The 14,754-nt window shown below is 35.4% G+C and overlaps 1 non-coding gene across 1 annotated transcript; it reads left to right on the forward strand.

Moving 5' to 3' along the window:
* Positions 1-14,035: 14,035 nt before the first annotated feature.
* Positions 14,036-14,142, forward strand: LOC144253065 (U6 spliceosomal RNA). Its single transcript, XR_013343106.1, has one exon. It is a non-coding gene; the product is annotated as a U6 spliceosomal RNA (small nuclear RNA).
* The last annotated feature ends 612 nt before the right edge of the window (positions 14,143-14,754 follow it).

Consider the following 14,754-nt stretch of genomic DNA (forward strand, 5'->3'; position numbering starts at 1 on the left):
AGAAAATCATTCAGTGCTTGAAGCTGCCAAACATGAATGGCAATACAAGAGTAGCACCCAGTCTGAAGCAAGGGATGGTGATCAGAAAAACATGGAAAGGACCAGACATTGAAGGGAGGTTTATAACCAATTATTGTAATTTCTGACTGTAAAATTGATTCATACTGATCACACACCATTTGAAATGTAAGAATACATAAATAACAAAATTAACTTACATGTACATTAACAACCCAAAGATAATTAGTGTGAGTGACATTAGGAAGATAGCCATGTAGGAGTGCTTCAGCTTCATCCTGCCCCTCCCATACAAATTCACCCCACAAATATCCACAGACAAGTTTTTTACAAAAAAAGTTGCCCTCGATGAAATGATGCACTTTTAAATTGAATCAATTTGCACAGCATTTTATTCTAGGAAATTGTATACAGGTTTAAACATGTATGATTATTGCAATGTTCTCTTTTTGCTAAAGTAACTAATGGGAGACCATCCTCATCTTCATCAAAGAGCTGGCTGCATATAAATCTGATGGAAAGTCCATAGATTGCCATGCAGAAGGAAAAAGAAAAGTCCTTATAAAATGAGCTAGTCTGGGAGGATCTTTAAGATGTAATATTTTAAGATATATACTGAGAACAGCTGAACACATATGGGCTCCATATTTGCTTTGAAAATAAACATTAATACTAGACACAGCTCTCCTTTCCCTAACAAGAAGTGTTCCCAAACTCATTCCAAGTTTTCCTGTCTGATGTCGAAAAATAAATGTATTTGAAAAGCCACTAGTATTAGTTATCAACTCCCCTGATTTTGCAGGGTCCGACAATCAACCTAGTTTATTGTCAAATTAGAACAAGAACATGGACCCAGCTCAGAAGCTTAAAGGTGTTACTTGCTTTGGTAGCAAAGAAAAGCAGAGTGTGCTGGACATGACTAAGCTGGGCTCACTTCTCTGCCCTAGCTTCCCTGGGCCAGGTTGCAGGATCTGAGTGGGCGCCTGCTCCTCACCCACCTCCCCACCAAGTACAGCAACAGCTGCCTGACAGGACGTTACCACTAGACAAAAAAGTGCTGTGCTTTTTTAAACACACGTGTAAGAAAAAAAGAAAGAAAGAAAGAAAGAAAAAACAGCACAACTCGTTTGGGAAGAAAAGACTTGCAAAACATGTTTTTGAAAAAACCATTTAAAATTTTTTTTAGTTCATTTATTTTTATTTTGTTATATGTAACAGCAGAATACATTACAATGCATACTACATATATAGAGCACTTTTTTCTTATCTCTGGTTGTATGCAAAGTAGAATCACACCATTCGTGTCTTCATACATGTACTTAGAATGATGTTGAAGTACACGAAGATGTATGAAGGCATGAATGGTGTGATTCTACTTTGATAAAACCATTTTTATGGAAAAGAAAAGGGCGGAGACTAGGAACGATGATGCAGAAATCAAGGGAAAGCAGCCTCACTCCCTTCAGTGAAAAGTCTAGGGCAAGATGAAAAGAGAAATTTCAGTAAAGTACTAAAGCGGAGGCCTAGAAAGTCTCCAGGATGCACCCCCCACCACCACGCCTAGCCCGGCCCACACCCCCGCACCTCCCCCGCACCCAGAAATTCCCAGCACCCCCTGCTCGCCCTTACCAGCATGCACAAATTCCCTGCTCCCCGCTCCCCACTCCGCCCGAACCCCCCTGCCCCCTGCTCCGGGTGGATCCCAGAGCCCCACTCATCCTCAACTGCCACCAGCCACAATCACTTTTCTGTGATTCAGTGAGCCACCACCCAGCTCACCTCCCTTCACAGCTTTTCTCATGTAGCCACGCCCCATCCAGGGCCTCCCTACCTTCCCATCCACCTAGGGGACCCTAACCTCCACCAGGACCACCTGGCACCATATACCCATGCCTGAGGACATACCCTGCAAACATCCCCACCTCACCCACAGATCCTAACACAAGAGGAGGGGGCCCCATTTTTCCAAGTATGACCTTGGTAATGGTATAGAGCTGGGGTCATCTAAGAAACAGATAGTGCAAAGACCTCCTCTTCAAACCCCAATTCTTTTGATCAAGTCCTAAAGATTTCAGACATTTTGCCAGAAAATATTTACACTGTTTGATAGGCCATTTGTAAAACTGCATACTCATTCAGAAAGTATACTTAAAACTCAAAAATATTTAATGATGTTGTAAATGTTAAATTACCTTTGCATATGTGAAACTGAAATATTTTTATGTAAATATTTTTTTAATTATTAAATGTACTAAATTGTTTTTGAGCTTTTTGAGACACATAAATGAATAACACATAAACACTGAGGAGTTATTAAATGAGACCATGTTGAATTTGACTAAACTGAGATTTTAAAACCCAGAAAATTAAAACTATATATAATGTACCATCTGGTTGTTGTAACTTCAGGGTATGTTGTAACTTCAGGGTATGTTGTAAACAGTATAACCAGAATTTAGATAATATATATGAAAAATTATTCATTAACAGAAGGGTTTTTGTTGGCTGTTCTCATCCATTTTTGGTTCTTAACAGGGAAATTATGATAAAGTTAGGTTTAAAGGCTTTTCTAAATAAGTCACATACTTGATTAAAGTTAGAAATTGGTGGCAGAGCTCCATTGTGGCAAATTATATACTCCAGATTTTTTTTTTTTTGCATAGAAAAATATAATGGGCTATTCCCTAAGAAAAACATGTTTGTTCTTTTTACCACTTCACTATGAAAAAGTTTCTTTGAGGCTATGCAAGTTAATAACTGATTGATATTTGATAAGAAAAGCAATAATCAAAAAATCCAAAACAGATGGAGAACATATATATGCACTCAATTTGGGGAGCATTGTTTAAACTTTGCATATCTAGAAAAGGTCCTACATGAATATTCCTTACCTCAGAAACAGATCCAAGAAAGATACAAGATAATGATATTCACTTCTCTAGTTTACATTATGTATGACATCAAATTTTCTTTACCTGCTCTTTCTCCTTCTTAAGCATGGTATTTTCTTTCTGAAGCTTACAGCATTCCAACTTCATCTTCGCTTCACGAAGCTTAGTTTCAGTAAGGATATTTTGAAGCTAATGCAAAACACTACAGTTAGTGAATTAATTCCAAAGAAAAAACAAAGTTATACTTTCCCAAACCAGACATCATATAGTTCTCATTTTTTGCACATTTTAGCACACCTCAAATTTTTGGTCCGCAACAAATTAAGATGTAGTATTAATATCCGATAGCAAGAGTTGGCAGCTTTACCTCTGAAAGTTCAGAATTATTCACTGAAATGACATCTTTAAGCTTCTCTATAGATTTCTTATTTTCCATTATCTGCCAGGGGAAAACAGAACACAAAATATGCATTAGGATTTCATTAGAAATACTGATATATATATATATATATATATATATATATATATATATATATATATATATATATATGTTTGTGTGTGTGTGTGTACACACACATATATATACTAAAAAAGATAAACACAACAAAATTTTTGTCAAGCCATCCCATTACATTTCAGGTAAATGCAGGGGGATCCAGATTTGGACTAAGCAAAAAATCAAGAACTGAAAGAGATGAGGGAAAATGAAGTCATAAATATTTCATGGCATCCACAACCTTACTGTTTGTGAGATAACCAGAAAAAAAGGTCAAAGTATAGAAAATCATAATGCAATAAGTAAATAAAATGTTTTAAAGCATAGAAAATTAACTATAATTAATTACTGTTTCAAGTAAACCAGTTCAAATTAGTAATTTTTTTTCTAGTGATAGAGAAAAAAATTTCCCAAGATCATTTTTAAAATTTTCTTATCTGAAGTAAAAAATGATAAAATTTAAGGAAGAATAGACTAATCTCACATACAGAAGAATTCCAAAAAATTTATAAGGATACTCGCTCCTTAAGGAAGTGGACATAACTCTGCAATCTTTGTTTGCAATGCCTGGGATTGAATCCTGGGCTTCATGCATGCTAGGCAAGTGCTCTACCATGAGCTGCATCCTGGGCTTGTAACTCTTCATACTTTAACTGTGGGCTGTGCATGGTAACTTCCAAAGAATACAACATGAAAAGGATTGGAAAGAATTTTTACAGTGGAGAAATCTGATAAATACTACCTCAGCTGGGTGATCAAGCTTACTTGGGGGTAGGATATTTCAGAACACACTCTCTACTATCTTTTGCAACTTTTATGTAATTACAGAAACTTATAGAAATTGAAAATGAAATATGTAAGTAAACTTTTTTTAAGTACAGAAAATTGATTAATTCATTACTCTTTCAAGTAAAAAGTAAACAAATACTGTTCAACTGGACAATAGTTTTTTAGTTGTTCTGCCTGTTTCCAAGGGCAGAGCAAAGCAATATGAAAATTATCCAAGGTTGAGAATAAAAATATTTCCTAGGCCCATAAAAATAATTTGTTGTATCAGTACTTAAAAGTTCCACAAAATGGGCAGAAGTGGGTTCAACTTCCTTGACTCCTAATCTTACTTTAGTTAACAGCTGGACTAAGTTCAACTTAACCAATTTAACAAAATATTTCAAAAGCCAAATTGCAGTAACACGTAGCAGCGAAACTCTTACCAAGTCCTGATTCTTAGCTGTCTGTTCTCTCTCAGATTCTAACATAACAAGAAGACTTTTAGCTTTCTCATCCAGAAGTTCTTTATCTTTTTCAAGAAGCTTCACTTTATCCTGGAAAAAAAAGGTGTCAATATTACTCACTCATTACATTTACTTTTGAGTTTAGAATGTAATTCCCCCCAAAGAAGGGATTTTTACCTTATATTTAGTTGCTTCATCAGAAAGAATCATATTTTGTTTCATGGTCTCTTGGACCTGTTTCTTTGATTCCTTCATCTATGTAAATAAAGCATTCAGAATTAAGATACACAAATTATAGTGCTACTATACAAGTTACTTCCAGACAAGTGACCCTTTCCAGAAGAAAGCAGTACTTAATACATATGACTGTTTAGAATTTGGATGATTTGTAGAAAATAATGAAACAAAAATTTTAAAATACGATTTTAAAATTAAAACAGGTAGAAATGATTCATGCTAGAACCAAGGGAGAAAGAAACAAAAAAATATTATACCTTCTGTTCATAATTTGACAATTTCTGCATTAGTTCTTCATTTTCTTTCATGAAATTGTTCATCTTTTTGGAAATTTGCTGTTCAATGACTAAAAGGGGGAAATACACAAGATTATTACAATCACTAAATGAAATTCAATTACTCAATCTACTAAAAGCAAAGACATGTTATATGGTACTATGAGGAAATACTTCTTAGCATAACTATTATGCTTTTAAAAAGCAATCTATGCTTATTAGCAATAAGAGTATAAAAATTATTAAAATTTAAGAAAAATATAAGAACAATGATATTTTGCTGGGTGCAGTGGTGCACACCTGTAATCCCAGTGGCTCAGGAGGCTGAGCTAGAAGGATCCCAAGTTCAAAGTCAGCCTCAGCAAGAGCGAGACACTAAGCAACTAAGTGAGACTTGGTCTCTAAATATAGGGGGTTGGGGATGTGGCTCAGTAGAGTGCCCCAGAGTTCAATCACAGGTACCCCTCCCATCCAAAATGATATTTCAATTTAAGCTTATTTCACAGATGGGAAATACAGTAAAGTGTTGTAGCTTGATATTCCTCCCTTCTCAAAACACTTTCTTTTCAGAAAATGGAATCATTTAATTCTTTGCAAAGAAAAACAGAAATGAAAAACATACTGATTCACATTACCATTCTTTAAATTATCTACTCAATTACTTAATGCATGATTAGATCATTAGCATAGAAATACTCTTCAAATGTAATACATCTGCATTATATCAATATTCAAAGTTAATCTGCCCCAAATTAAAACTTATCATCATCTCCCTATCCACAATTTGTTCCTCCTCTTTATCTCCTATCTCAGAGTTGGAACCATCATCATCTACTCTATTATCCATGCTAGCAACCTAGGAATAGTAAAATTTTCAGGAGGTAAAAAAGATAATAGACATTAAACGTCACTGTATCTACTTCTAACATACATAAAACACACATCAAACACCAATACAAAGGGTTATTACAAGTTTAAGAAACCTAAAAATTTACCTTGATATACTCTATCTTTTACCTAGAAGAGAGAAAAAAGATTAAATTTGATGTCAAACATCTGCTCAATAGAAACAGCATTCCTAAAACAACAGTCAGAATCATAACCAACTGAGAATTTAATAACATTCTGGTTCAGGATAATAATTTATAGGATTAAAAATAAGTAAAGGTTAACAAGCCTTTTAAATTTAATTGGTAGTGATATTTCATAAATAGCCTCTGACATAAAAACACTAAGATATGTACCTTATTTCACAGTAAAGATATGTGTGTGTATGTGTGTGTGTGTGTGTGTGTGTGTGTGTGTGTGTACTCAAAATCATTTACTTGACAATTCTAAATAACCAGGATAAAGTCTAGAAACAATGACTATTCAAAAGGAATCTGAGGAAACAATATTAAAGGCATAATCTTTGTACTAAGAAATGCCACTTTCACTCACCAGAAAACATCTTAGAACTCCAATTTAAATTTGGCTATTGGCTAAATTAAGAAACCAAGAGGCTACATCATCTTATTTCTGCAAACCACTAAATATATAGCAAGAAATCTGAAAGGGAAGACTGCTAGAAGAAAATGCACAAGCAACAAGAGAAATGACAATTAACATATTCTGGAAAGGACAAAAACAATCATTTCCAAAAGACAGCAATAAACTGCCTGATAATAAAACCTAAACAGAAATTTTTTTAAAACCTCACTAAATTTCTTTGTAACTTAGCATATTACTTGTCCTTTCAAATGTTATAAATGGTGATGGGATACTCAGATGTGTCCATGGATCATCCATGGGATCTTCATAATAGGAAATTGCATTCAGAAATCTCCAACACAGAAAGAAATGAACATTTCTTTAATGTCATAGCCTTGCTAACCTTTTACTCAAAATGACAACAGAGAAAAATGGGAAGTAGCATAAATGCAGTCATCTAAGGTAGGGACTAAAGTTCCAAAGTCAAATGCTGAAACTGAGGAGTAACAAGCTAGGAACCAGATCCCACATAACCTAGTGAAAAGAGAAACAGGTACCGGGGTTCTTGAAATGAAAGAAACGAGAGAGAGAAATATAAAATGTTTTCATGTTTTTCCCTTCTCTTTATCCTTCTATTTCCTTTTAGCTGAGAAAAAGTTCAATGAGATTAGAAAATTCCTCACAGGAATCCAGACAAACGATTCTTCTATTTAAGAAGGGAATACTTTTTAAGAGATTTTACACTCAATTGTACAAGGAGAGAAAACTTATCTTAACAATGATATGTCTGAAATAATTAAGAAATCAGAAAAAGAACACTCAGATTTGAAAAGATTTGTATCCAATGCTTTTGGCCTCTTTAACTGTTAGCCTTTTCATATGCAAAGTCCATTTACCTAAAATAATTTTCTTCCAATTATGTTAAATAACTATGAAACAGAATGACCTACAGTACAAACATAAGTATGTATAAGCGCATACACACACACACACACACACACACACACACACACTCTTATACATATATGTACACACGTACACAGAGATAGACTAATTCTGCTCAGGAAAAAAAAAACTTAATGAACAAAACATTTAATGGATTTTTGGACAACACATAATCTATACTTCCGAATAAAAAGGTATTTTCTGAACATATGATCAAATCATAAAATCTGGGAAAAATTTATATAAAAGACTGGAAAAATTATCTCATCTCCTTTTTCTCATTTTACTGTATTTCTTTGCAGCACTTCCCCCTGTTTATATGTGTTTATATTAACATACAGTTCATCAACATTTAAATCTTAGTTTCTGCTTTTTTTTCCCACTTCACATTAAATTATGAGCATTTTCTGTACCTCAAAGATTTGAAATAAATAAATCTGCCTACTATTCTATTAATCAAACATACAATAACACCTAAATGAATTATGTTGTGCTCAGTCTTCAATCTAATACACTGTTCCATTGAAAAACATTACCAAAATCTTCAAAGCATAGTTATTTCTTTAAGATAGATTACTGGACATATATGCTACATAAAAGGATATTTATCTAACCTATCCCATCTTTTATCCCACTTGTAAGACTTCTGATACATATGAAACTACTGGTCAGGATGGCTGTAAGAATTACCAGTTCTACCAACTGCACCCACACTAAATTATTTAATAAGGTTAGTTTGACTTAAACCACTAATTTGTGTTTTAGCAACTGAAAAAGAAAAAAAGGGGGGGGGCAGTGACTATATAAAATAATCCTTGTGCTTATGTGCTAAGGTATAAGTAAGTCAATTTACTCACAACAAGAGCAGTTCTCCAAAAGAAAATGACAAAGGATACAATCCCAAAGAAAACAGTGAAAACTACAGGCTTCCATGGTAGTCCATAAAAATCAGGCCCAGGTTGAGTATCATCAGGCAATGTAGTAAACAGCTGAAACAGACAAATTAGAAGAAATGGGAAACCTTAAATTTATAACAAAACAGTCACAAAGAATCATGGCAATTCTAAACCAACCTCCTCATCAGAAATCCACTTCCTCAATATTTTCCAATAGCTTCTTCAAGAGAGAGGATACTGGCAGTCTCATATATTTTGTTCACTTGCAGTGTTTTCAAGTATAATGAATCTAAATACATTTAAAAAATATTTATTTATGTGTCTTTAGTTTTAGGGTGGACACATTGTTTTGTTTTTATATCGTGCTGAGGTTCGAACCCAGTGTCTCATGTATGCTAGGCAAGCACTCTACTGAACCACAACCCCAGCCCAAATCTAAATACTTTAAATTGAGCATACATTTCCAGTTTGTAACAGGCCCTATATCATCACATTGTCTAACACCTGGCTAGAATCCCTCTGGATCATTCTTTTCTCTTAGATAACCTGGTTTTTAGAATTTAAAAAATTCATTTAAGACAAAAACTTAAATATATGAAAGAACTAATTAATTTTATGGCAACAAATAAAAACAATGATGATGTATGTATAATATTTTAAATCTTACTTCCATTCCACTCTTATATAAACAGATAAGTGGCATGTAATTTCAGACAACTCTTGCAAACTGGCTTAGATAAACTTCTCTGAATTTAACATCCTTCTATAAAACTCAAAGCCTAATTTTAAATGGTTGCTCAAGGGCAGTGTAGTAAACACCTGCCTACTCTTCCCTGTTTTCACCGCCCTCTACAGGTAATACGAGATAACTGTCATTTGGGCCCAATTCCCCAGCAGTCTCCGTAGGGAAAAGACCTGTAGTAACATTAGCTGTTTGGATTGTTGGCTGCATTTCGGAACATACCACGAGGTTGTCACCTCTATTCCGTCAAAAAAAAAAGTGCAAGTGGGGAAAGTTCAAGTCCACTCTTACTGGCCTCGCTTAACAATACAGTCACGTCCTGCCTGCCTTGGGCCTGACACACTCCATTTCTCCGTCACTGTGACAGTCAGTGCACCCACTCCGCCAGAACTCAGCCACAGGGGTCCCAGGAGCTGTGGGTCCCCCGGGGAAGCAGTTACAGAAGGCACAGTGGCAGGTACTGAGTCCATGGTGTAGGAACAGCTGAGCGGAAGCGATGCTTCCCTGCAGAACAGCACAGGACCCTCTCTTTCACCATTTCCTACTTAGGTAGGACCCAGCACAGGGGGCGGGTACTGGGAGTGAACTTTGCCTTCCTCCACCGCAGGAGCTTTCCGTCCAAGGCATGTAAAACGCGTCATCAGACGAAGCCGCTGGGCCAACTGCAGTGAGCAGAAGGAGGATGCGGGGCCAGGAGCAGAAAGAACCAACTGCTGAGCCTGGCGGGGGACAGCGCGAGGAGAGCCAAGCGGAAGAGTCCAAATGAAAGGACTCCAGAAGGAAAGAGGCTCACCTGTCCCCAGAACTGGGAGAGGACCAGCGATTTAGAAGGCCCTGGAGAAAGGGAACTAGCAGAAGGGGGGTATAGGCAGAGACTAGGAAAAAGGAGAAAGTCAGGCCTCCCAGCCCCTCCCAGGGCAAAACCCTTTTGTCAACATGTTGAGACACCAGGTACCTGCCCCAAAAGTGCAGACAGAAGAGGAGAAGCTTCTCCTGATCCCTTCTAAAGGACTACTGCTGGGACTAGGCTTTCCTTCCCTGCTCACTCCAGTCCTGTTACTTTCTCCAATTGTGGATGACACTCTTTTTAAAAAGGCCTTACCCTAAGGAATCATGTCATTATCACCCCATGCCAGTGGCTTCATTTCTGGATGCCACATTTTAAGGTTGCATGACTTGTGGAAAAGAACAGAATCATGAATAGCCCCCGAAAAGCACGTGCTAAAAATTGAAGAAAGGGGGACATTTAACTTGGGGAGGGAATGAACATCTGTGGATCTTTAAAAATCTGTCGTCAAGTTGAATATAGTCAATTCAAAAGAACAAGAATAAGCAGGAAAGCACTGAAAAAGAAGAGCAATGAAGGGTACAGGGAGGGCAGACTATATAATCAATTCATGTACCCTCGTCCAAGCCCAGGAATACATAGAGATTGTGGGACAGAATAGAGAATCCGGAAACAGAACCAACTGGACATTTGGGGTACAATAAAAGTTAGTTTGGGGAAAATAGACTTTCTAATAAGTAGAGTTACCACATGGAAAATTATAAAATTGGATTTTTCTCTACTTATTCAAAAGATAAACTACAAATGGATAAGAAACATGAATGTAAAAATAGAAAATAAACAAGTACTAGAAAATATTGGGTGAAATTTTCTATGTATTATGAGTGGGCAAAACCTGCCTCATTGAAAAAATCTTTCCTGGCTGTATCTAAACCTGCTACACACACACACACACACACACACACACACACACACAGTTTGACAATGACACCCTGAGAAAAAATAGTTGCAACATATTATTGTCCAAACAATCATGTTCCTGAAATATAAAGAACATTATAAATAAAATGGCCAGCAAACCTATACAAAAATGGGCTGAAGAAATAAACAGATCTCAGGAAAAGAAATGCAAATAGCTATAACATATGGAAACATGCTCTGCTTAGCTCATAATGAACAAAATACAAATTAAACCACACCAAGATACCATTTCTCACTTGCATTGGCAAGATCCAAATGTTTGACAACATACTCGGTAGGTGAGAGAATGTGGGGGAATACAAATTCTCAGACACTGCTGATAAGTATACAAAATGATACAACCCTTATGAATGAGATTTGGCAACATCTCCCAAAACTGCTTATATATTTACCTATTAACTCAACAATCCCACTTTTTTTTTAACTTTTTCAGTGCTGGGGAAGGGTATCTAGGGCAAGTGCTCTACTGCTGAGCTATAGTCCCCCAGCCCTAACTTCAAAAGATACTGGGAATACAACAACAAATGTTTAAAACTTGTATTTACAAAACTATGTTATTCAAGCATTAATTATAATAATACAAGATGGTCAAAAAAGGCTGAAACAACCGTCATCAATGAAAGTTGTTGAATAAACCAAAGAAGAAAGAAAATAATTTTAAATACTGCTAAGATCTGGTTTCCAGAATACATTTTTTTAAAAAATGAAGTAGAGAAAAATATTTATAGAATATTACTTGTATCTTAGAAAGTGAAAAAAGATGAATATATTATTTCTTATAGCTTTGAGGTAAAATTGACATGCAATAAATTACATGTATTTAAAGTGTGCAATTTGATAAATTTTAACATGAAATTATGAAATCACCATTATAATCAAGATAATATACACATCCTTTACTTCCAAAAATATTCTCATTCTCTAGGTAATTCTGCCCTTTGTCACCCTTGCTTCATGCCCCCCACTTTCCCATTCCTCCAGCAAAATGTCTGTCTTAATAGATTGCTTTGTATTCCACAAGTTTTATGTGTATGGCATAATATATTGTATTTTCTATGGCTTCTCTTATTCAGCATAATTTGAGATTCATCTACATCAGTTTATCTATCATCTATTTTTATTGCTGAGTAGCATTTCATTATATGTACGTACCACAATTTGTCTATCATCTATTGATAGACATTTGGATTTTTTTCCAGTTTGGGGCTTTTACAAATAAAATAGCCAAGAACACTGATATAAAATTCCTCCTATTGCTATATAACTTATCTTTTCTTTGGAAAAGAATGGTTGGATATGACTGGTGTATATTTACCTTTTTAAGAAGGTGATTCTACTGCTTTATATCCCCACCAGCTGTGTACCCATCCAGTTCCTCCATCTCTTCTCCAACCACTCAGCACAACTGTCTTTAATATTAGATATTTAATAAGTGTGTAGTGGTAACTCTTATGCTTCAAAATTGCATTTCCCTGATAATTATGTCAAGCATTTTTAATGTATTTACTATTTGTTTATCTTCTTTGATGAAGTGTTATTTTGCAGGACTATATTTTTTCTAATGAGTTCTAAGAGTTCTTCATATATTCTTGATGCAAGTCTTGATAAATGCTTTACAGTAATTTCCTCCCAGCTTGTGTTTTGTCTATTTCATTCACTTCAAAGTGTATTTTGAATTACAGAGGTTTTAGTTTGATGAATCCCACATTGTCAAATCCTTTTTAATGCTTTTGTTGTCAAATTTAAGAAATCTTTGCCGAACCTAAGTTCAACAAAAATTTTTCTCTTATTTTTTTCCAGAGGTTTTGTAGTTTTGAGTTTAATAGTTAAGTCTGTGAGTTAATTCAGGTGTCTAATGCAAGGCATGGATCAATATTTTGCATATAAATATGCAGTAATTTCAGTACCATTTGCTGAAAAAACTTTCCATTCTCTACTTGTCTTTCCATCTTTGTCAATGACTGTTGCCATATATATTGTGTATCTATCTCTAAATTCTTGGCTCTGTTCCAATGTTTTGTCTGCAATCCTGATTACTGTAGCTTTAGAATATTTTTTTTCTTTTTTTCCTCTTCATATGGTACTAGGGATTGAACACAGGACCTTGCATATGCTAGGCAAGTGCTCTACCACTGAGCTACATCCCCAGCCCTAGATTAAGTCTTGAAGCCACGTATTCTAGGTCTGTTGCAATCAGCTTGTCATTTTCTACAAAACTCTGCAGGGATTTTGATTGGAATAATGTTGACTCTGGTGATTAAACTGGAATGAATGGACACCGTAGTCTTCTGACTCATAAATTAGGTATCTCTCTCCCTTTAGGTTCTCTTTAATTTCTATCAGCAATATTTTATAGTTTTCAATATATACATTTTAGTTTTTGCCACGTTTACGTTTAAATACTTCATATTTTTATTCTATTGTACATGGATTCCAGCTAGCCAGAGAGAGTTGACATACAAAAACAGTAAGGTCAACAAGCTCATGAAGAAGTATTTGATCCAGGCATCATGGCACATGTCTGTAATCCCAGCAACTCAGAAGGTTGAGGCAGGAGGATCCCAAGTTTGAGGCTGGCAACTTATCAAGGACCTAAGCAAGTTAGTGAGACCCTATCTCAAAAGAAAAATAAAAGTTCACTCAATATCATTAATTATCAGGAAATAAACTCACAAAGACATACCCACTAGAATGGCCCAAGTGATAGTGAAGATGAAGTCAAGTGGAAGTCTCCTAAATTGCTGGTGGAAGTATAAAATGATTGTAGTCATTTTTAGCATGGCTTGACAGTATCACATAAGATAAAAACATACATTAAACGTAGGAGGCAATTGCACTCCTAGATATGAGTCCACTTATAGTGGCATATATATGAAATAGTACTGTAGGAAAAATGAATCTATAGTTTAAAAAAAAAAAACTTATCAGTGATTGCCTGAAACAGGTGGTGAAGGAACTCACTGGGAAGGATCCCAAGGAAACCCCTTTTCTAGTGAAAAAAACTGTTCTATATCTTGATTATGGTAGTTTTTACATGGGTATCTACATTTGTTAAAACTCAGAGTGTGCTTGCTTTGGCAGCACATATTCTAAAATTGGAACAATACAGAAAAAATTAGCATGGTCCCTGAGCAAGGATGACACCCACATTTGTGAAACATTCCATAGTTTTGTGGAACCAACCCTTCAACAGATGAATGGATAAAGAAACTGTGGTACATATATGAAATGGAATATTACTTATAGCATTAAAAGAGAAAAAATTATGGCATCTGTGGGTGAATGGGAATATCAGGTTAAGGGAAGTAAGCCAATCCCCAAAACCAAAAGCTGTATGTTCTCTCTGAAAGTGGATGCTGAACCATAATGGGGGTGAGGTGGGTGGCAAGGGGCATGGAAGAATGGAGGAACTTTGACTGGGCAGAGGGGAGGTAGGACAGGTGAGGGGGGCATAGGGATAGGAAAGATGGTAGAATGAGATGAACCTGATTACCCAAGGTACATGTAGGACTACACACGTGTTGTGTACAACTAGGAAAAGTTTTGTTCCATTTATATACAATGAATTGAAATGCATTCTGCTATCATGTATAACCAATTAGAACAAATTTTTAAAAAAACTCACTGATATTGGCTATCAAGGAATTACTGTTAAGTTGGGTGATGGCCCGTGGGTTCATTAAACTATTCTCTATGCTTTTCTTTAAAGCTTTTCTAATTAAATTTATTTTTTAACTAGTACATAGAAACAAACATTATAATTATTGAAGTAGGTAACATGATA

Source organism: Urocitellus parryii, unplaced genomic scaffold, assembly GCF_045843805.1.
Source record: "Urocitellus parryii isolate mUroPar1 unplaced genomic scaffold, mUroPar1.hap1 Scaffold_88, whole genome shotgun sequence".
Taxonomy (NCBI): domain Eukaryota; kingdom Metazoa; phylum Chordata; class Mammalia; order Rodentia; family Sciuridae; genus Urocitellus; species Urocitellus parryii.